This window comes from Aptenodytes forsteri, unplaced genomic scaffold (assembly GCF_000699145.1).
Source record: "Aptenodytes forsteri isolate BGI_AS27 unplaced genomic scaffold, ASM69914v1 Scaffold69, whole genome shotgun sequence".
Lineage (NCBI taxonomy): Eukaryota > Metazoa > Chordata > Aves > Sphenisciformes > Spheniscidae > Aptenodytes > Aptenodytes forsteri.
The window spans coordinates 5,433,113-5,457,116 of NW_008795885.1; positions in this window are offsets into that span (position 1 = coordinate 5,433,113).

Here is a 24,004-nt window from a genome sequence, read left to right on the forward strand (position 1 = left end):
GTTTTTTAAAGTTTTCCTTTTTTTTTTTTTTTTTTTTTTTAATTGTGGGAGTGTTTTACTGTCTTAGTAAAGTAGTGGTGTGAGCTACAAAACCAGCTCATCCTGTGCTGCCCCAGATTTAGGTACAATATTGCCAATGTGTTTTCAAATCTGGCCTGTAACACTCAGGCCATTCTGGTGATGTTTCTTATACTTGCACACTCAGACATGTTATTTTTCTTCCCTGTACACCCTACACTGAAGTCAGATCAAATTTGCAACTCTCTAAAATGGACATTTAAAAGGCTCTGCAGATGCAGCTTTGCTGCAGCACATATTTGTCTCTATCATACATTATCCTGCAAAAGAATGTCATATCCAGGAGAACAACACATGGCATTTTGAGCCTATTTTAATTTTCAAAAGGTGGTAGTCTACATTTGGGTATTCTATATCTTTAAAATGACTAATAGAATGAAAAGGATCACATGTACGATTGGAGGCAAGATTTCTAAAAATACGTGTCCGACGTTAAACGTCAAAGTTTACACTTTGGCTCCAGGACCCATCTTTACCTAAACATGAGAGCTATTAGGGATTTAAATACTGAAAAAACCAGACTACTTATTTAGATGCTTGGAAACAGATTTAAGATTAAATCCTGGGACAGTGGAAGTCAATGGGAATTTGTTGCAGATTCAAACAGGGCTAAGAACCAGAACTGAAAGGTGCTTAGCAGCTAAACATGCAGACAGGCAGGTAGTAGGATTTTCAGTAGCACCCTGCTGCTTATATCCATGTGATTTCAAGGGCAGATGAATACCCATATGCATTTGAAAAATCTTGCCCCGCTTCTATCTACACTGTCAAAAATCTAAATACAGTGAATATTTTTACCCAGCTACAAGTCTCATTCAAAACATGGTTATGGGAATTTAAGCTTTAACCTCTCATTTTTTTGCAAATGTTGGTTGTGTAGCCCTTCACAACATGCCATCATAAGAAGGGCTTTTCCTATTCCCCATATGTCCTTCCTCCTGAGAAGATGAGCAGAGGTGGAATAGCCTTACCGAGAGAGAAGCCTATGAGATGTCTCCTCCATGCTGGACACAAGGGATGCTGCCAGAGGATGGACATATACTCAGAAGAGATGCGCAAGCCCTCCCACGCAGTGGAAGACATTGCCTGCGAGTGGCACCCACTCTGGGTGAGCTATCGTCTGTAAGCAACCTTTCACATTGTGCAAAGACTTGTGCAGGCTGGTGGAGCAGAGAGCCCTGGGGTAAACAGGCATATATGCTGACCTGCTGCTGGACCCACAGTTGTGGAGTCATGGCAGGCTGGACAAGTAATCTGGGTCTGCAGCTGGAGCCTCCAACAGGCATGGGGAATTGGCGCTGAGCAGGTGTGCTGGGAGCTGTGCCTTTGCTCTCACACTGTATTCAGAATTTGAGCTATTTTTTATTAGAGCATGGAGTAAATCCCTTCTGGATCATGGCTAGAACACAGTTTGAGACAATTTTTCTGTGATTTGGGCTTTCTGTTTAAGGTGGGTTTGGGCACATTGTATTGTCACTGGGATTTTATGGGGAAATGCCCTTTTAACAGCCTCCCTTCCTGATTGCTGTGTTGTTTCTTCCCTTCAGACCTATCTATGTGGGGTGGTTATGCCTAAAACCATTCCTGACACCCCCAAAAGTTACATAAGGGAGTCCAGAAAAGACCAATATACCCCACCTTTAGAGCCTGGTCTGCAGGTTTTGGGTTTCAAAACTACAGTATGAACTTTAGTTTTGCGACTGCATAGAGAAAACTGGACTGAGCAAGAAATGGATTCTCCAAATGCCTTCCTGTGCTCTAATTTACTTCCGTAGAAGAGAAATTGTTCCTCAGAGATGATTTGTCATCTGTCCTTCATCACATCCTCAGTTGCACTCAAATGTAAGGTTCCTTTTGGCACGTACTCCGTACTGCAATCTCTTAGCTGACAACAAAACTCACATTTCTGAAAAATTTCCACTAGTTGCAGCATGTTTTGTAGTTTTAAGGGACTTATTTTGACTTATGATCTTGGCATGGCTGCTGGAAAACATAAGGAAATGGATTATTAGCTACAGTCTTCCCAGTAATTTAGAAGCATTGATGAACACTAGCTCAAATTGTAGTGAGTACTGGAGGAAGAGTAATATATTGAAAGCTTGACTGTTGCTTTCAATGCAAATTAGAAAAATAATAAGTCTTCTAGGCTAGCCATTACCTTTCTTTTTATATAAATCATGTTTCTAATACTTGAAAGGGTTTTTATATTTCTGTGCAAAAATGAAATTATAACAATATATTTAGAGCAGGCTATGTAATCCATCACTACAACTCTCCCGTGGAGTCTTCAAATGGGAATGCTGACAAGCAGAAGTCAGTCTAGGTTTGCTGGGATGTGGGCAGAACTGAGTGCTGGAAAGGTACAATGTGTAAGGGTCAGTCTCTGCTAGAAGAACACATGGTCCTGGAGTCCACTGGTGGAGAACCAGCTGGCTTTGACTCTTCTGATTTTTTCCTTCCAGATATAGATGGTGCCTTGCATGCTGACTCAAGTAGAGTTGTAGCAGTCCAGGCTGAGGAACAACTCTTTGCATTTCCTCTCATGCCTATCTCCTCTGTCAGTACAAGTGAAGCAGGCAAGAGCCCATGCCTTTACTGGGGTTATCTTGCCTCTGCTGGCAATATGCTGCCTAAACAACTTGCTTTGCCTACACTTTTTCTTTGTTTCATTCTCTACTATTTAGTGTCATCTTAGTGTGTTGTGTTTCAAATCCTGTTTGTGATGCAGTAAGTAGCAATGCTACTCCTGTTTTTCTTTTTCCTTCTTGTAGTTCACTAGGCTTCTGAGCATTAACCATACTACTAAGTCTGTCACTTGATTCAGACACTGAAATCTTTGGGTAAAATGGGAGGGGAAATTGCCAAGTCTGAAAGGGCCTGATAAAGGTACAAGACCAAGAAACCACTCGATGTCATTCAAAGGTGGCAAGTTCAGCACAGAAAAAAACCCACTTTTTTTCTCTCTTGCAGAGTTAGCTCTCATTACCACAAGATATTGTTGAGACCCAGAATTCAGAGACAATTTGGGATTAAACAGCTAATTTGATAAGGATATAAAATACAATTCAAAAGCCAGGGACTTAATATTAACAGAAAATCTTATACTTCAGAGTTTATCTCTGAGTATCAAGATTAGAATACAATCTTGATTGCCAGGAGGAGGTAAAGAAGATACTCTGTTATGGGGGAAGTAATCTGACAGCTGCCTACGTCTGAAGCTTCTGATGTTGACCACTGCTGGAGACAGAATACTGGGATAGATGGACCACCTTTCTATTTTTTGTGTGAAAGTTCCTAAGTTCTTCTGATATGATAGATGAAAATTTGATTATCTAAATACAGCTGTATCTAAATAGTTAAATCTTCAACATAAAAGAAACATGCACTTTCATGCAGTTCTTTGAACAACTTTTTTTTCCTTTTTCTTCCCCCAAATATAATGACAGAAATAAAACCATTTGGTTAACCATTACAACTAGTCACTGTTACACTGAAAGAATTCTGTGTTAGTGCCATGCCCTGAAGTAAGATCATGGGTGGAGTTCATTCTGTCTGCTGTAATACTAGTATTATCATAATAGTAATGTCATAGAATATTGTCCTATCAATGAGTTGTAGACAAATTTCTATGTGTTCCAGAACTGATTCTTTGCCTTTTTTCTCAAAACCAGGTAATTGGATGACTCTTGTGAATGGCTTCTGGAATTAGTCAGCATTTTCAAAGTGAGAGCATTTCACACTTCCATTCTGTAAGGAAAAAAAAAAGGAAAATAAAAAAAAAAAGAATGCTAAATTCCTGTAAAGTGCTTGATGAAGCAACAAAGTGAGGAAACTCCTAATTGCCTCTCTCAGCTAGTCCAGGCATGCTTTGGCATTATGGCATGCAGATTGCATTAAGTACAGTTCCAAGATTTCAGACTACATGGAGGGAGTCTCAGGCTCTTTGTGTGTACATATGCTTTACAAGCAAATGTTGAGTAGCTTTGTTGTGGTTTCATGCCCCTGTATAGCAAGGAAAATATTTTCAAGTACATATCGAAATAGAGTGACTGTAAAAGCTACCAGTGGCTTGTTTTTATCATTTTGCCCACAGAGTAGTCTTCTTAACCATAGCTAGTTTGTTTCCAATGTAGGTGCAGGTACAACAGGGTTTGCATGGCTGTGCTGCATTAATGCTCACAGAAGAAGAAATTCAGAGCAGGCTATGGAGGCTGGGGTTGTGCTATGGGCCTTGTTCGCTCAGGCTCCTGAAAGATTGCTTGTGCAGAGAGTCCTAACGATTGTGTTCTGAGACCATATGGCTGATCTCCTCCCTATATGTGTTTTCCCTACTGAATACTGACCTGTGCCAGCTACCCAAATATGCATTACAAATTAATGGAGAATGTCATTCCTGCTCCTAGCCTTTACCCCATGTTATGGAGTTCAGATGAGACAGAGAACTTCCTACTGACTTTTGGCACCAGCTGATTTTAACACTTTAAATTTCTAAAGGGGAAAATGTATGTGCATTTCTCCAAAAGCAGGCTATGCTTTTTAACTGAAATTCTGCAGTAAACTACCAGTCATGGAAATGTCACTAAAGGAGCAATACAAGACAGGCAAATCTAACTGTAGTCTAGGTGAGAGGTGAGATATGTGGGGACTGAGGAAGTCCCCTAGCCAATAACCCTATGCATGGGTTACCCATGCCTCCACATGTTTGTTCTTCATTGTTTGTATTACATGCCATAGCTCCATAGCAGTGTGATAATGAAAACCTTGTATTGGATTGACTGGTGCAAGGGAAGCATGAGAGAGCATCTAAAAGTGCTCTTAACCAGAGCCTCATGACAGAAGAACAAAAACTCATACTGGTCCCTCGCAGGCTCCCTGTCAGCAGAACATTAGGAAGAGAGATTTTCACCAGGATATGTCTGGTGCACAGCAGTGCCTCTTACTGCACATTAGGCAGATTTTGCTGAATTTGGCCTGCAGCATCAATGTAACCACCTACCTGGTTTAGTATGAACCAGATAAGTACAGTTATAGGAGATTTGGAACATTCCTCTCCCCCTCAGAGATTTGTATTTTTTAAGGAAAATGCTAGAGCATGGAGAAATGTATCTTAAACCATGACAGCCAGTGGTCCATCACTAACCAATACCAAGAAGAAAAATATGATAGATTAGCTATCATGTCAAATATTGGACAATGACATTCTTTTCTTTCAACCTAGTCTGACTTTCTCCATTTTATCTCCTACTCATGTGGTGATGAACTTTTGGGCCTGATCTTCAGTTTCCACCAATCACAGTTAGCCCATGGCAATTTAAACCAGAGCATTTGGTCGTCTTAGTCTATATCTTTTAGCTAGTAAACAACTGATACTGAACCATTTTCTGTAAGAAATCAGTGGATTTAGAAAAAGCCAGGACAAAGTGGAATGGCAGCTCTTAGAAAAGTGTTTCTTAAACAGTCAGGGACAATTCGCTAACTGATACACCTCCAGTGAAGAAAGGTGTAGTGTTATTGATTAAAGTCCAAGTATAATATACTTGACTGGAGCTTTTGTAAATTTCACTGCTTTTTTGCTTCACTTCAACCTTAGGAGGTTCTACATGAAATACTATTTTTAGGGACACTGTTCCTTAAGGGAACAAAGAGAAAGTCATCTTCTTTGACCTGATCCTGTATTTCCAGAGGGGTATACTGTTATCTGAGTTGCCAGATTAAATTACTGACAATCCATTATAATATTATTAAGTAAATAAGCGAATGCCTTAAGTAAAAATTTTGATTGTGTTTATTGCCTTCTGAGCTTAGTAAGCTAGGTTTATTTATATCATGTACCAAAATATTTGGTCAATAAGTAAACACTGCTAAATAACTCTTTAGGAACAAGTAACATCTCTAATTGTTTGTTTTTCAAAGCCAGGCTGTTTTACTTACTTCCGGAGTTGGTGCCAAGAAAGACAGACAGATCATGAGAATGGGTGCCTGTCATTAGCAGTAACAAAGAGGCTGCCAGAACTGATTCACCTTTGTCAAACTTGTACTTGTTCATGTGGGGCAAGGTACTGTTTTTTTGTTTGAAAACATGTAGAGAAATGGGCAGGGAATATATCCTTCCTTTGTTGCCTTCAATTTTTTTTTACAAATTTGAGCTTTACAGCATGGCTGCAGTGGACTGGCAAGGCAGATACCGCTGTGCTGCCTGTAAGACTCAGTGCTGCTGCAGAAGGAGGAGGAGGAGGGAGGAGTCCTTCTGTTTTTCTTTCATTTAGATTCGTTGCATGTTTACCAAGGTGAAAGGATTAGTGCCCTGGAGATCATTTGCTTTCATAAGCTTTAAACTAGAGTAGAAAAAGTTTCATGTCTTGATTCTCTTCCAACAGCTCTCTCTCTCTCAGCAAGGCATATAGGAGCAAGCTGAGACATATTGATTGCCAGCAGACTCTTCCAACAAAATTGCCCTGTCTGAATCAGTTAAACTGGGTGGGAAGAGATAACTTCTGCCAGTTTTCTCCTATCATCTCTCCTAGCATGTGGTGAAACACCCAGGGCATTCCTTAGGGTTTTATAATCAAGATGAAATGCTCCAGATTTCTCTATCCAAATAATGTCAAAACTCTAGCCCAAATGTAGCCATACCTTACATAGCTTGTAGCCTTTTTGTGTTTTATACAGACTTGGTGTGAAATATTGATTCTCTTCATGTTTCATGGAGGAAAAAAAGTTTAAACCCAAACAGGAAATAGGAACTTTTGGTTTCATATTGTCCCTATTTAAACCTAATGTGAAGGGTAAGTAAAGATGTTTAAATCTTTGCTCTCCTGAAATACACTTCTGGTGGGATGTCTGTGTGACTGATAGCAATGAAAAAAACCCAAACCAACCCAAATCATAAAAACTCTCTGACTCAGACAAAGTTAATTCCATCCAGAACACACTGCACCCCAGAGCAGCAAACGTAAAACTGACTAAATTTAACCAGACTGCTTTCTCTGACTAACATTTTCAGAAAATTACCAGAATGTTTTTCATTATGATAATTTTAAAGCAACAGTCAGTAATGAAGGTTTATTTACTGATTTGGAACAAAATACTGTGGAGGTATTTAAGGAACAATAAGAGGAATCTCCTGCTTTACTACAGAATAATCCAATTTCCAATTCCCAAGTGGATTAACTACCAGCCTGAAGCTCAGATATTTCACCTAAGCAAGGTTACTTGATCACTGCTAAGGAAATCAGAGCTGCCTTTCTGCTTTTGGTGCTGAGGAAATCAGAGCCGCCTTTCTGGTTTTGGCACTCTATAGCAGGTCAAGTTCTTCTTATTGAAAGCAAAATTAAGATTCCTTGCAACCAGCTTGTCCATTGCATTTTAAATGCTCAATGATAAAGCTAATTTGGTTTTTCTTCTACTGTGGCAGAGAGAAAACCCCAACACAAGGGATCTGGAGCAAGGAACAACCTTATAAAAGTAAACCAGTGCAGACTGCTGTTCATTAGACAGTTTGGTCTTGGAAGCAAGGAGATAGGAGTTTCCAAGTCCTGATTACAGTTTCGCCACTGACTTGCTAGGTGCCCTGGCCAAGTCATTGCCTCTCTGTTGCTCTTTGTGTCTCTCTAGAATAGCAAGAACAATGCCTAACTGTCCTTCAGTAATGTTAAGCAGATTAATTAAATGCTGTATTAATCTGTTGCCATGACTCAGTCTGAGCAGTGCTTTCCTATATCAACAGTCCCCATTCACTACCTGATTCAAACCTGGAGTAGTGCACTGAAAAACCATTGATTTCTATGATCTCTTATATATCGTCTGGTAGCTTCTCACAGGGGTGGAGGATACCTGCCTCCTACTTTCTAGAGTAAAGGAAAGATAATATTGTAGAAATTAATTAAAATTATTTTTCTGCTTCTATAATAATGCTGGAGCACCTTTTCCTATGAGCAAATTCATGAGCCAAAGATGGCTCAAAACCAGCATTTGAATGGTGTCCTTTTTCCTGTCTTGTTCCTTATTTGCTATTTTTTTAGTTCACTCTGGTTTAAATGTGATCATGGGAGAGCTTCCACAGCTTACCAGGTCAAAAAGTATTGACTTTTTGTCTAGTACGTAGTTTAGCTTCTTTGTTACTGCAGAAACCCCAAAACTAGGCTAGTGTAGAAACTTTGTTCCAAAAGCCCACGTAGATTACATTTCTGCTGAGCAAGGCTAATGTAGCTGAGCTAGGACAAAGCACATTACTGTAGACACAATATGGTTTTATTTACAATTACTCATTGTGAAGAACACCCCCTCCACACACACACACTTAATTCTAACTGGATTTTCATGTATCAGTGCTGCATTCTGAATAGAGAGATACAATAGGGATTACATTATTGTTTTATGTATAAGAATAAATACCAGAGTCAGCAGATATTTAAACCCGGGGAGATGTTTTCTCTACAGAGAAGTTAGATGCTGCAAATACTTATTTATTTTCTCTAAGAAGATGTTAAATGGAAAATTCATGCTGACAATTATTTGTGTCATGATGCAAACTGTGCTAGACTCATTAGTGGTTTAAATGTCATTACCCTATTACTAAAGTAGCAATGACTCTCCAGGTGTTGAAATTTCAGGATAGCGGATTATCCAGAATTATTCAGCAAATATTGAAGCACTGTCCTGTATTTACACCTCCATATTTTTTCCTTCAATGACTGTGAAGGTAGTCTTTACTCTGTAAATCTATATGCTGTGGTTTTGCTGGTTCCACAGTCCGGAGACTGAAAGAAAAGGTGTGAAGTTACCCCATTCATCTTAATGGGGTGTTAATGACTTCAAAGGCTGGTTGTGACCATTTAAATGTGAATGCTATTAATCAACAGGATAAAACACAAAAACCCAGCTTGAGTCATGGAAATGTAATTGCTTAGGGCAGAGGGGTCCAATATTGGTTGCTGAATGAAGATGCATGTTTAGAAATAGAAAAGGGGGGGCTGGAAATCCCTACTTCTCCACTTTAACAAAATTAAGGGGAAAAAAACCCTAGCTAATGCTTCACTGCAGTTCTAGAAACGTATTGCTACCACAATCACAAATTAGGTAGTCTGCAGGAAATGAGTAACTCTCAGCAGTGCTGTCATTTTGATTATTGCTACAAGACAGCAACTTACAAAATTAAATTTCCTTCCAAACAGTTCTCCTGTGTACTTTTTTCGCAAAGTTCATTTTAATAGCCGCCTCCCCTACAGACCCCCTTTTGGGATTGGTAGGGAAGATTTTACTAGCCATTATTTGTGTGGTAATTTTTTTTATGCCATATAGGCTTAGTCACTCCAACCTGTCCTATGCTTGCAACATCATATGATTTGAGGAAGGGGGAGGGATGATGCTGACATTTTCTCTTTGTGAATTTGGATATGTAGGGTGTACCCTCACTTCTCAGTGCAGTATTATGTGAGCAGACTCACTTCTCAAGAGCAGCAGTATTTGGAACGTTTTGAGGAGGGCAGCAGAAGTCAGCAACTATGCTGTCATGGTTGCTTAATGCACTTATTGTGACTACTCCATTATATTTTGTGCTCCTCCCACCTGATGCTACTTCTTGGGCTGTCTCAGCTGGAAAAGTGCTCATTCCTCTGTGGTCCACTGGCACAGGGAGGAGGGAACTGACTGGTCATTGTGAGCTCCACAGTTGTGCCACTAGTAAAAACAACTATATATTTCATCCTTCTTTTTCCTGCCTTTTCCTCCTTTTCTGTGTAAGCTTGGTGGAATCATGTAACTATTTCAACTTCACTTTTCTCTAAACATAACAAATCTGTCACAGTTTCAGTATTCTGCAGAGTCACAGCCTTTTTAAAGAAACAGAATTACAATTTATATAAACTGTGGGTGGTGAGAGGTGTATTTTGCATGCAATTTAGGAAGAAGAGCAAGAAAAAGCAGAATCACTTATCCTGCACAGATGACAAGGGAGGGTTGCCACATGAAGTGATGCTAGTAGAGTGGGGTAGACCAACGGCCACTTTATCCTCCTCACAGGTTTGCTTGGAAGTGACAGAATCTGCTGCAGTTCAGTGCCACGAGTCTTCTGCAGCAACAGCTCCTACCTTTCCTCTTTTTTCTTTTTCTTTTTTTTTTTTTTTCATGGATGGGATTTACTGTGGGAACTCTCCCTGCCTGAGCTCCTCAGTTCGCAAGGTATCTGGCCTATGCCCAGGCTGTCCTCACTATGGGCACTGAGAGCCTCTGCTCCTCTCTGTGACTGCTTGTGCACCCTGTTTAGTGGGTGCTCTCTCAGTCCCGCTCTGTCCCCCTGCCCTGGCTTTTCCTCAACCTCTGGATGAGGTTTCCAGCATCAGTTTTCCCAAGACACTTCCGTTCTGACATGCTTCTTGTTTCTCTTACCAATGTACCATTCCTGAACAAACACTTGGTATTATTTTTGGTCTGGAGCCAGGTGTATCTCATGAGGGATTTGCCTGAGGGCACTGGTGTCATCTTCCTCTTGCCAGGTGATACAGCCTGTAGCCTCTCCCTCATGATTGAGACTGGACTTCATTCTCTGTTTTAAAGGGAACTACATCCTTTTCAACTAATATATCTATGTAGTAGGTCTTCTGAGAGAATGACGTTATGACAGTCTTTTTCGCTGTGTTTATGCCTGGTATGAGGACCTGAAAGGGCTATTAGCAAACACCTATCTTAAATAATTGCTAGAACAAAATCCCATTTCTGTCATGATTTGCTATTTTTGGAAAGTGAAATTCTGTTACAGGACATAAAATTTCTATACAGATTACTTTTTGTCTCCTATTGTACCCTGTTCTATATATCACCTCCTAGCAGCTTCTCAGAGACTCCCCTGGCCCAGGGCTGGTGACAGTCCTGGTTAGACTAGCTGTTGTATAGCTCTGGAGCTTGAACACTTTGCAGTGGTGATCCAGATAAAATAACTAAATAGAGCTTCTTTTCATTCAACTCCTCCTCCAGAAGAGTCCTCCACAGTTGATTGAAACAGGGCTCTCGGCATCTCTGTCTTCATGCCTATGGGGTGCACATACCACATGGACAAATGCAACCAGAGAGAGGAGAAGCCACACCAGTAGCTGTTACAGTGGGGACAGTTAGACATCAGGTAGGTTTGACTAACCTAATCATGTGTTAGCTACATGTAAAGCCATCCTCTTGCATTTCCTTGACCACCTCTGGATTCAGCCAACAGGGAGACATTCTGAAGTCAATAACTTTTGGCTTCACAAGAAAATCTTCTTTGTTCTGATGCTGGCTAAATAAGGAGGAAGACAGCTTTCTAGACATGACTTCTGGTTGATATGTTTGGAGGATAAGGCACTATTGTTTTATTTGTGTCACTTTCAGAAACAAGGTCCTGTGCCAGAAATTCTTTATTTTATAATTATCACATCTTCTGTTGAGAAACCTTCCCAGTTACTGTACATTTTCTTCCAGAGGTAAACAATAAGATTCTTCAGAGGAGAGAAGCAGAAAATATACCCTGTGCAGTCTGCTTCAAATTATCCTGTAATGACTTTTGAATCAGAGAAAGCTTCCATATCTTTTAATATCTTTTATTGCTTCATTGGCTGCTTGTCAAAATTTGCATCTTGTTTAAAATACAGAAAACTAACCTTTCTGAGAGAGGAATGCTACATTACCCTCGATGATACCAAGTGTTTCTTCAAAATGGTTATATAAGTGTTTATTAGGGAAAGTTCTTACTCTTCTGAAGAAGTTTTGCAAGTGCCTACTTTCCAAAACATTCTTCAATTTTTACCTCATTTTGGATGTAGTTGCTCTGAGAGGTTTCCACCACTGTCAATATTTCTCTCCATTAATGTGGAAGTATAGAATCTATTGATACGCTTTTTTTCTTTTCTGTAAACTAAATCTCAGTTTCAATCTTATCAAATATTATACTAATCTGTCCATTTTCCATTAGTGCTTCCTACATTGTTATATTGATCCACATGAAACTGGCAGGCAGTCCTCTCTTTTCCTTTCATTAAACAATCTGCCAGGGCCATTAGATGTTTCTGTGGGGTGTATTGGACATAAGCAGCATGTCTGTCAATCCATACCAGCATAGCTGGAGGACAGATACTATAAATTCAAGTTCAGGGGTTACGTGTAAGCATTTTTTTATAACTGACTTTAGGAAGTAGGAGAGGTTATAAGAAAATGATTTATTTGGTAAAATAACAGCAACAACAACAACAACCAAAGAAAAGAAGGGGGCTGAATGAGCTCAGAAATGATCCATATAAATAAACTCCTGCAGAGCTTTAATGGAAAGAGAAAATAATCCACAGTTCAGTTCCAGAATCCATCTAGGTTCTGGATTCCTGTTTTTGGGGTCTTCGGCAGAGCAGCTTCCCTGGGATTTTCTTTGGCATCAACTCTCACTAAGGTCTGTCAACCTTAAACAGAGGTCTTCCAGTGCAGAAAAGCCTTAAAAGAAGAATAATATGGCATTAGGAGCATTCACGTTGCCAGATATCATCAGGCTGGTAAAGCTGATACGATGTACTCTCATGAGGCTCTACTGCTCTTCCAGCCTAGCACCACACACTGTCTTCTCATCTGTCTTCTCTGCCTCCCCCACTCATATCCCCAGAGGGGTATTGAAGGAGTGGAGTGGGAATATGGTCACCTGTTCCACCTGAGCTTGTCCCTGCTTGGGCTGTGGGGCAGGATACTGCTCTGACATTCCAGGGAGGTTAATCATCCCAGCCTCAAAGCCTTTGAATTAAAGCTCCTCTACACATTAGTTCTCAATTAGGCCTTATGGTATTGTCAGGTAGCCTTAAGGTAAAGGACAGTCAAGCTGGTACAAGCTCTTGTTGAATTATAATCAGATGGAATTTATTATTATTTTTTTTTGGCATTGCTGACATACTGGCTTTACACGCCTTAAAAACATCAAAGCTGACAAATGGGCTAGAAACAACAATGCCGACAGCACCACAGAAAGGAACAGGAAAAGGCCAAACTAAAGAAATCATGAAGGAACTGGTACCAGCAGGCGAGTCAGCAAAACCCATTGTATCTGATAGGTTTCTTGCTTCAGCATTGTCCTGGAGAGATTCCTGCTGCTTGCCAGGTTGGGAGCAAGGCAATTCAATGATCCTTCATATTACTGTCCCTCCCGTCCAGGGTACAGTTCCTTGTTACCACCTCACTGCTGGGCTGTATGCAGCTGTCAGTGAAAGCAATGGAGGCGTTCCACTGTGGGTTGGAAAGGACATGTTTTCAAATGAAAATGTTGGTCGACAGCTGGCTGAATATGAGCCAGCAGTGTGCCCAAGTGGCCAAGGTGGCCAATAGCACCCTGGCTTGTATCAGAAATAGTGTGGCCAGCAGGACTGGGGAAGTGATCGTGCCCCTGTACTTGGCACTGGTGAGGCTGCACCCTGAATCCTGTGTTCAGTTTTGGGCCCCTCACTACAAGAAAGACATTGAGGTGCTGGAGCATGTCCAGAGAAGGGCAACGAAGCTCGTGAAGGGTCTGGAGAACAAGTCTTCTGAGGAGCGGCTGAGGGAACTGGGGTTGTTTAGTCTGGAGAAGAGGAGGCTCAGGGGAGACCTTATCACGCTCTACAACTACCTGAAAGGAGACGGTCTCTTCTTCCAACTAACAAGCGATAGGACAAGAGGAAATGGCCTCAAGTTGTGCCAGGGGAGGTTTAGATTGGATATTAGGAAAAATTTCTTCTGCCCAGGGAAGTGGTTGAGTCACCATCCCTGGAAGTATTTAAAAGATGTGTAGATGTGGTGCTTAGGGACATGGTTTAGTGATGGACTTGGCCGTGCTAGGTTAATGATTGGACTTGATGGTCTTAAAGGTTTTTTCCAACCTAAATGATTCTATGATTCTATGATTCTATGAAAACATGGAAAGAATTTTTAAATAAGTTGATCCATTATTTTGAAATGATGTGTTAGGATTTCAAGTATAAGAAGAGCATGCGGAAATGTAGCTGAGTGGTTCCATTGTGGGCCCGAACAGCAGGAAGAAATAAACACTTGTAGTAAAGTGCTAAAATAAATAAGGAAGGCATAAATTGGAAATACATTTCCCCAAGTAGAATTGCTTCTTTTATTTTACAAGAAAGTGATAGAACAACAGTTTTTAATTTCTATGTCATTCAGAAGGATGATGAAAAATTTTAGTAAAGGTTGAACAATGACTCACTTCAGTGACCAGTCTTGTTAGATTTACCATAAATAGAGCTAAGACCATCAATCAGTATTATAAAATACAACCTATATATCATGCATATTTATTAGAGCAGATAAAATGCAACAGGAGGTTGAAATTAAAGATGTCTACCAAAGTACACAAGGATAAATGTCAGACCAGGGGCCTGCTTGGTAGAAGCAGCTAAGAGCTCAGAATCTGGGTTTTATATGATCAAGTGAGATAAAAATGCCTCTAACAGTCAAGATATCAGTATTTAATATGGATGCTGGCATTATTTTAAGGAATGAAAATCGTTACAGTTGTTGGAGGCTAGACAGCTGTAAGTAGTGCCACAAAAAGTCCTGTCGTTAAGGGAAAGAAGACAATCTGTGTAGAAATGATCAGCCATCTCTGAGCTAAAAGTTAATGTACTTCCAACATGCATGTGAAGAGTCCTGGTTTTATATGCTGTGACTTCGTTTTGCATCACCATGTCTGACTCAGGGGGTTGACGGATAAGCCCTGGTGGTTGGTGCATGCATGACTGCTGCTTCCCTCTACTGCTATTACTGCCCCTGTGGGAGAGGCAGCAGCAGTGAATCTGTGCAAAACTCCTCAGTTGGCACTTCTTGGAGTCTGGTGTGTTAGTCTAAACCACCTTCAACTTCACTTTAAGTTGATATGCTGAGTTGTAAGCCACAGCTGCTGAGAGTCTGTCTCATACCTGCTTCTGGTAACTCCAGCAGAGGAGCAGGGCAAAGAGTTGGAGAAGGGTAATACATAAATCCAGTTCCTATGGCAAGACTTGCCTGTCAGTTCCCTCAGATGTGAAATGGAAAGAAAAAAAAAAAAAGATTCATACCTAGCTTCTTTTTGTTTGTCCATAGAGAAATCATCAATTAATTAAAAGCTGGTGAACAAGGGGTGCCTGGACTGAAGAGAAGGTAAAAACTAAAAAATAATGCTCTGAAGAGTTAAGCATACTCAGTGGCAGTCACTAAGTTTCTTCTTCTTCCTCAGTTCTATAACCCCATTTTCAGATTTTAGTTGAAAGAAGCTACAAAATTCATGAACTAATGTATTTAATAAATTTATTATGAAATCATAAATATGTTGGATCAAACTCAAGGTCCCATTATTAATCTTCAAGACCACTGATGAACATGACACAAGATTTCCCTGAGAGGACCTCTCTCTTTGTATTGATGACATCCTTTGACAACCATGTTCCTTCAGAAACTATGAGCTTGTCAGCCTCAAGGGTGAAGCTTGTGGGAGCTGGAGATGGGGTTTCCTTGGCACCAAGGCAAGAGGTTTGGATCTCATTATCGGAGGAAATAAGAAAGACCACAAATCTCACTGCCTTCAGAACAAAGTATAAGGCTCACTTTTTCAACTTCACTTTTCCAAAGCTGCTGCTAAAAATAGCCAGGAAGAAGAGACAAAGGCAAAAGGAGAAAGAAAAAAGAGGGAGTAGCAAGGGAGAGAAGGGAGAACAACCTAATTCTGTCCCCAGCTGCCTGTGGGAAGTAGGAAGAGGATTATGCATCTATTGTGGTTTACTGTGAATTTAGTGATAATTTGTTGTGAGCTGTTTTAACAGTTGGCATGGACAATTTTATAAAGAATCTAAATAGGAAATTGTGTATAGATCCATAGTGATTTTTCTCTTGCTTTCGGTTCTAATGTTAAACCCTGATCAGCCAGGTACTCAAAAGAGTGATTGGTAATAACAGATTAGCTACTTGAGAAATTACAATTTATAGCTTTATCAACGGAGACTGAGGGCACCTTTTGTTGTTGGATACTTCATAATTTTTCACCTTACTGACACATTTCTGTATTACTGCCACAGTAACAGTGGCATAGGCATGGTAAGCTATGAGATGAATTCCTAAGCACTGTTGGCTTTATGATCCTGTCTCATTGTAGTCCTTTTTTATTTATTCCAAAACATTGGCTTCGGTTGCTGATTCAGAGATATCTTTCAGCTTTCATCTCTCAAACTGAGAATTTTGTTGAGCTACTGATCATACCTGACTCAATATCCACTGTAAAGGCTTGGGACATACTTGCATTTCACAGTGGAGCCTGGTCCAGTCACACTCGAGATAACGTGATTAAACTAGGACTGCATCCGGAAACAGTGTAGACACCCATCAGAGCACTAATGGTAATTAAACTTGCTGAGCAGCAGGACTGATGGGTTTGGACATGATACCGTGTAGTCTGTACAGAATCACGCCCTCAGCGGGTGTCTCTGGTAGGCCCTGTGCCCTGCCTCTGCAGATGTCTGCTGACATCTTCAAAAATATGGGCATCCTCCCATCCAACCTGACAGGTTCCTGAACTCCTTTACATGTACCTTTCCACTCATTGGTGTGTGGGCATGAGAAACATGCATGTTTCAGGTCTTTATCTGTGCTTGCTCAGTGTTCACCTCTCCTCGTGACATTTCCTCCTGTCAGGAAGAGATGATTCAGCTTTCAGACCTCTGTGAACCTCATTCACCTGGATTAGACTCAAAGACCCTCTGCTTATCTCAAAGGTGGAGATTCCCAAGGCAAGAAGATAGCTACAAAATGATGTCACAATTTTAAAATAGATCTATCCCATCACAGGGACAAGCTTTGATTCTTTCTGGACATAGACTCTTTCTGGAACAAATACGTGCCTAAAACTAGTTGGGCCAGATTTCATTTTAGACACATATGTAGGCTCCCTTGATTTCATAAATTTGAACATGGCTCTTAGACCTTGTTGGCTATATGTGAATACAGAGTAATGGTTATACGTAATAGTTATTTGCTCCTTTGCTTCTTTTTCTATAGTAATTTCCTTAGTCTTTTTATTATGAATACAGTGAGTTGCCCTAACTAGAAAGCAGCTTTGCAAAAAAGGGCTTGGGGGTTCTGGTGGACACCCAGTTGAAAATGAGCCAACAATGTTCCCTTACAGCAAAGAAGGCTAATGTTATTCTGGGCTGCATTAAGAAAAGGATTGCCAGCAGGTCAAGGGAGGTGATCCTTTCTCTCTGCTCAGCCCTGGTAAGGCTACATCTGGACTGAACTGTGTCCAGTTCTGGACTCCCCAGTTCAAGAGAGATATGGACATACTGAAGAGAGTCCAATGAAGGACCACAAAGGCGAATAAGGGACTGGAGCACCTCTCCTGTGAGGAAAGGCTGAGAGAGCTGGGACTGTTCAGCCTGGAGAAGAGAAGGCTCAGGCGGATCTCATCAATGTATATAAACACCTGAAGGGATGGTGCAGAGAAGACAGAGCTAGACTCTCTTCAGTGGTGCCAGTGACAGGACCAGAGGCATGCACTTGAAACACAGGAGGTTCCTCCTGAACATCAGGAAACACTTTTTCACTGTGAGGGTGACTGAGCACTGGCACAGGTTGCCCAGAGAGGTAATGAATTCTACCTCCTTGGAGATATTCAATAGCTGTCTGGATGTGGTCCTGGGCAACTGGCTCTAGCTGGCCCTGCTTGAGCAGGGGGTTTGGACCAGATGACCTCCAGAGGTCCCTTCCAACCTCAGCCATTTGGTCATTCTGTGATTCCGTGATTCTGCGATTCTGTGTGTATATGTGTATTATATGAATCTCACATTAAAATCAGTCAATGAATTTTCTAATGGTTCATAGGGGGCTAAAAAAAACCTTTCAAGGACTATCTGAGTGGCTAAAAATGGTGTGATTGATCTTGGAAGAACAAGGTGTTTGTCAGGCTTTTGGCAGCTTTTACTGTCATTAACCTACTTTCTTTCTCTAAACATAACTAACTAGTATTTCTGCATTTGTAGCATTATTCCTCTAAATGGCTAGTTATTTCTGCCAAGAATCAAGCCTTTGATGTAAAAATCTATAGCCTTTGGAAATATGGCTTTAGTTCTGATATAAATTGCAACTGTAAGATGCAAGTAAATGTATGATGAAACTGAGGTATCTTGCCGTAACCTGATTTTATTTGATATTGCTATAAGCTGCTTAGGGGCATGTCTCTTATTTGCAACCAAGCTTAGGAAAGAGATATTAATTTTACTGTGGGAATTTCAGGAAGTTTATCTAGATTTTTTTTAAATGCTGCAGTCCCAGAATTGTTTACCTGGTCTTTAAAAAGAGATAATTTCATAGTCTTGGTGAATGTTGTATCTATCTTCATCTTAACCAGAACCCTTTAACTCCTTGTGAACTGATCTGTCATATTTCCTCTTAGGAGGAAGCCATTTAGCAGAGCAGAGAGATGTTGTCTTGGGTCTATCATCGCATGTGACTCAGGAAAATGGGTGGGTCTAACAGAGATGGGATGGATATGTGCACAGTTTCTTTTGGGAACAGCTGCCTAACAAGCAGGGAGGTGATCTGTGAGCTCTTTTTTCCAAACACAGAACCTATCTGCCACCTCGTGCTGAGGTGGAAGTTCCAGTAGCCCAGTAGATGAACTAAATTTTAGTAACAAAATATTATAGTCTAAATTAGCTACAGATTTTGGAGTTACCAGAAACATGACACTGACTGTAAACTTGATGTTAATGTTTATCTGATTCAACACAAAGTCTGTGATCTTTAAGTAAGAATGTGTTTCTTCTGTCAAGTCAGAACAAATGTTTCTTATCTTAACAAGGACCAGTAAATAAATTCTTTCTTCATTATTAGGTATTCTGTGTATATAGAAATTCTTTTCTGAGGGAACAACAATGCTAGTACTGCCTTAATAAAGATAAAGACATAAAACACAATGCTGCAATAAATATGTCTTGCTAGATGCAGGGACACTACTCTCGCTGAAAATTGTCTAAAAACACTTTAATGCTTTTTATTGCTACAGCTACAGAATTAGTAAAAGCACATTTTTAAGGGGACCTCTATTAATGAAATTTATAAGAACACTAATAGGTAAATCTAAAGCTATCAATGGTAACGCAAATTAATACAGCTCCAACTCTTCACAATTCAGGATTATAAATATTCATAATTGTCCTGTACTCTCATAGGTATAAGTATTCTGAGCATATTTGTATATTCAATACTTCTATCCCTATGCAAAGATAAAATAAGTCCAAATATATGGCTGTCCTATACCACTTAAGGAGATATTATATCAGCTCAGTGTGCAAAGATCGTCATGTCACTTCAGTTATTGATAAAATATACTTTATATATGTAAGTAAAGTATACTTATACCCCAATGTGGTATTTATGTTATTAAAACCTTTTTTCACTTCCTGCACACAGCTTTACTATATCTTCTTTGTTGTCTGTTTTTCTTTTTCCTGTTCTCAAAGAGATAAAAATGAAAAAGGGGCTTAATGTTAAAGACATTGGAAATCAAAACAGTATTAGAAAGACAAAATATTTAATGGTTTCATGTAGTTATAATACGGTAGATCAATGTAAATTGTATGGTGATAATATCAATGTATATAGTATTGCGTTCATAATATGTTGTAGTGTTACACAAATTGAAAGTTATCTAGTTTATAAATACCAATTGAATATCCGCAGTATTAAAATCAGCTTCATTGACCTATATTTAAACTTACTATCTGCTCAAACTTAAGTGAGTGCTCACTTAATAGCTATTTCAGAGCACTGTATCTGATGACTTGGTTTTTTTTTTTAAACAGCACTAGCTGAAGGGCTAATTTTCATCCTATTTCCTCTCTGCAGAAGAGCTTATGTATCAGGAAAATAGGTGGGAATTTCCATTTTCAAAAGAGTGTAGTCTCAGTCTAGTTCTGATCTCACTCAACTCATTAGTAAGTAACTTTTCTTCCCAATGTATTTTTAGTGTTTTTCTTCTGTTATCAATTTCAGACTTTCTTAGAATTATGTTCTTATTTTGCAATAGGCATCTGGCTGATAAATTCACTGCAGAGGGCTTTGTCTTTTGCTTTATTTCATTACTCTTTTCCAGAAAAACTCATTTTTCATCTGCCATTTACTCTCCTACTTTGTGCACTCTGAGTTTCTCTGCTTTTGGCAAGGTCAGCACTCAAAATGTCTTCTCTCTGAACTCCTAGTTCTCCTACACATTGCAAAAGATGATAGTTTGGCTCTTAGGATCAGCAGCTTTGCCCTGAGAATGCTTAGCAAGATAATACAGTAGGACATACATGATTACTTCTTTATAATTTTACTGAAGTGAGAAGCAAGGAATATATTCCACTGCAAAATGACAAGGTTTTTATGGGTGCTTTTTTTGAGCTTTTAAGCCCATAAATATCTTTAAATCACAGCTTCTCCTAACCTCTGCAGAAAAACTTGATGCCTAGCTGGAGAATGAAAGATATTGTGAGGACTGTCAGCCAATGTGTGATATACCTAGACCACCACCCATGTACATCACACATCTGCTGTAGTATGAGTAAGCTCAACAGTACACAGATGTACACAGAAACAATTTCAATCATTTTCTTTGACTATCTTTAACCATTTCTGCTAGTTCCTTTAAGCAGCACACACCAGTAACACTGAATCAGGAAAGAGCAAAGGGTAAACCAGTAATGAGATACAGCAAGAAAACCCACAATCAGCACCAGCTGTTGCCCAATTAAACTCAACAGTTCACAGGTGTTCACAAGAGGATACACAGTTTTGCCTACGCCAAGGTACCTTTCTAAATAACCCTTATGAGAACAATACAAAATGAATTTTCTTTTATTGACCACTTTACATATTTTTAAAGCTTTAAAATTTTTATATGTCAATAGTAACAATTTTATAAACTAAACATCTCTCTCTCCATTTTTAACATCTTAATCAAAACCAACAAATGTCAGAGTTAATAGCTGAAGTGTTAATAGCCAATCATTCTTGTCTTGGCTTTTCTCAGCTACATTCTCTTTTCTACTCCCATTCTTAGTTAATACCTTTCTAAGCAGGCTTTATGACTATTGCTTTGTATTTATAAGCCAAAGTCCTAAAAGCTCACAGCCCAGTTGGACATCAGGATACTGAATGTGACTTAAATTGATATGTTTACCTATGTCCAGATACAGCCTGATTTTTGAAACAGCAAATTCATGAGCAGTACAGTCCTGTCAGGCCTCTGCATGTGGGCACTACTGATGGTTTAGCAGGTATATGTTGAAGCTGCATTGTGATATGTTTGTTTTGTGATTACACAGGACCTTAGCCTCCAGGGCTGGCATTTTAATAGCTTTAGTTAGCATCTTAAAGCATGAAAACCAACAACAAGAATCAGAGAGAAAACTGATAGTTCTGCTTCTTCTATTCATTCCTTTTCAGCAAAATCTTCAAAGTCTTGGAATTTCTCTATGGATAAACACTGATTTGAGGGTCATAATATAAAATTATGGGCTTCAAAACTAAGAGGTTTGCACTTGATCCACATGGTTTTGTATTTACCATTGTGTATCCTTAAAACAAAACAAATTTAAACATGAAATTATTATTTGCTTCCTTTTGTAATCCAAAATTACTTTACAAAGTTCTGTGGCAATTGCAGTATTTTGGCTGTCAACTAGCTGTTTAGGCCATGGCTGGGAGGTTGGAAGGCCCAGGGGAGCCTTATCTCTGCAGTGTAAATGAGATGCATACGATGTTGGTACTCTAAAGGTTAAACGTGAGCTATAATGCAACAGAGACCAGTTCTCAGATTTAACCTACAGGGAAACATTTATGATTTTCTCTGTGTCCAATTTATTTTAATAACACTTAATAATACTAGTTTGCTCTTAACCAAAGTAACGCCTTTCATGCAAAGATCTCAAAGCACTTTCTGCATAGCAATTAATTTTCACCACACCCTAATGAGAAGGAGAAGCAATATTTTACCTGCTTGCAATTTCTCTTTATTAAACTTGCCTTTAGTCTAATATTAAGAGCTTTAAGAGATGGTGAGAGTTTGTATTTTTATATTCTAAGTTTCACTAGCTCTGAACTGGGTATAGACCTGATGTGCTTTTGTGTCTGGAAATTAAGATGGGTCTTTTCTAGAAATAACCAGAGCAAAACTTTCAGACAACATTGACAGAAAGGAAAAAACAATAATGAAATACATGATAAAATACAACAGAATCATTTGGGGCTTAGATTTTGGTAATTCATTTTTCTTTTCTTTTCTTTTTTTTTTACTTCCAGAATAAATGCTTTTTTGAAGTCTTTCCATGCTGAGCTTCAGAAGGTTAGCTTAGTGGTGGCTCAGTTTTAGACATGCTTTTCAAAGAAAATATTCATGTAATTCAAAACATTTCAAAAATACAGTACTGGCTATTTAAAATCCTGGTGTGATACATGCAGAACACAGAGTAGTAACAGTAGGCTAACAAAAATGCAGCCTATTTGCAAAGGTGAAAGAACAACCTTCACAATTTAGGGGAAAATTATTGTGGTTTCTTGTCACTTTTTTCTTCTTTTTTCTCTCATTTTTTGCCTCTAGTCACAGCAGGAAAACATCTGTTCTCAGATGGGAGACAGAAATTTGGCCTATAATACATGTATACAAAAAACATTCACATAGGGGTTACTATTCGCAGGTGAAATACCTTCCTTGAACAGAAAGTCAGAATGCTTACCATCAATGTGAGGTAGACCCCTGTGTGGGGTTTTGAGGTAAAATGCAAATTCCTGAAACAATCGTTATGCAGCTCCTCAGAGGGATTATTGTACCCTATTGCCTGAGTAATACTCGTTACTGCTTCTCTGCATGGTCAGGAGGAAAGCGGGACTCAGCAGACATGAAATTTTTTGATTGTATCCCTGCTTATGAGTAAACTTCAGCTCTTGTCTATGGTCTACTTCATCAGTCTACCTTGAGCTATCTTATAGCAGTTATACGTTACAACTGGTCTTTTTCATTTCTCTAGCTGAATCATAGGTTTGATTAATCCATGATGGTTATTCTCTTCATTAAAGGAGATTAAGGAAGGCCCTATTGCCAAGAAAGGAGTGGTTTGGTGCCGAAATAAAGCAACAAAATGTTGAGGCTTGTTGTTTATTCAAGGTAAATAAAATTTCCCACATCTCTGGATGTTAGTTCACTGATGATCTGTGCTATTACAATAGTCATTTATTATACATATGTGCAACACACAAGTAGGGCCAGCAGGTAGTGTGGTAATCCCCTCTCTGCTCTCCTGCTAATGAAAGAGGAGGCTGGTGAACAAGGTAGATAGTTTCAAATTTGGTGAGAACCTAGACCAGGGAGCCTAGAAAAGACATGCAGGGGAAAAAGGCTGTGGGTAGGAGAATATCAGACCCAGCAACAGAAGAACCAAATTGTGCTGCAGTCTCAGCTGGGCTGCTCATTACACTGTGTTTCTCCATTTGCTGGTTCTTCCTTTCCATGAGCTTGAGCATTAATTGTTTCTGTTGTTTCATGTTGAACATTTTTTTTTTTCCTTGCCTTTGGATGTGAATAAAACCCTGCAATGGCAAGTGAAAGGCTTTGCTGATTTGCCTGTGGATTTCTGCTTTTAATGTGAATATGCACTGGCACAGGATAAAATTTATCCCAGTGAAGATACCCTGACCACTCTTGAAATCCCATCTAAGTTTCCTCTTCCTCTTCAGGTACTCTGCAAGGGAAAGAATTATTCTTGCTAGTCCTGTGATGAATATACTTAAAATGTGCACAAGAGGATACACAGCTGGCACAGTTTTCCCAAGAATAAGCAGGACCAAAGGTTTTATGTAAAAATTGGCTGTGTCCTAAAAGATGTTCTCCTGCTTCACTAAGTGTCAGGTTTTATTCAGGCCTCATTGGGAGAAATCC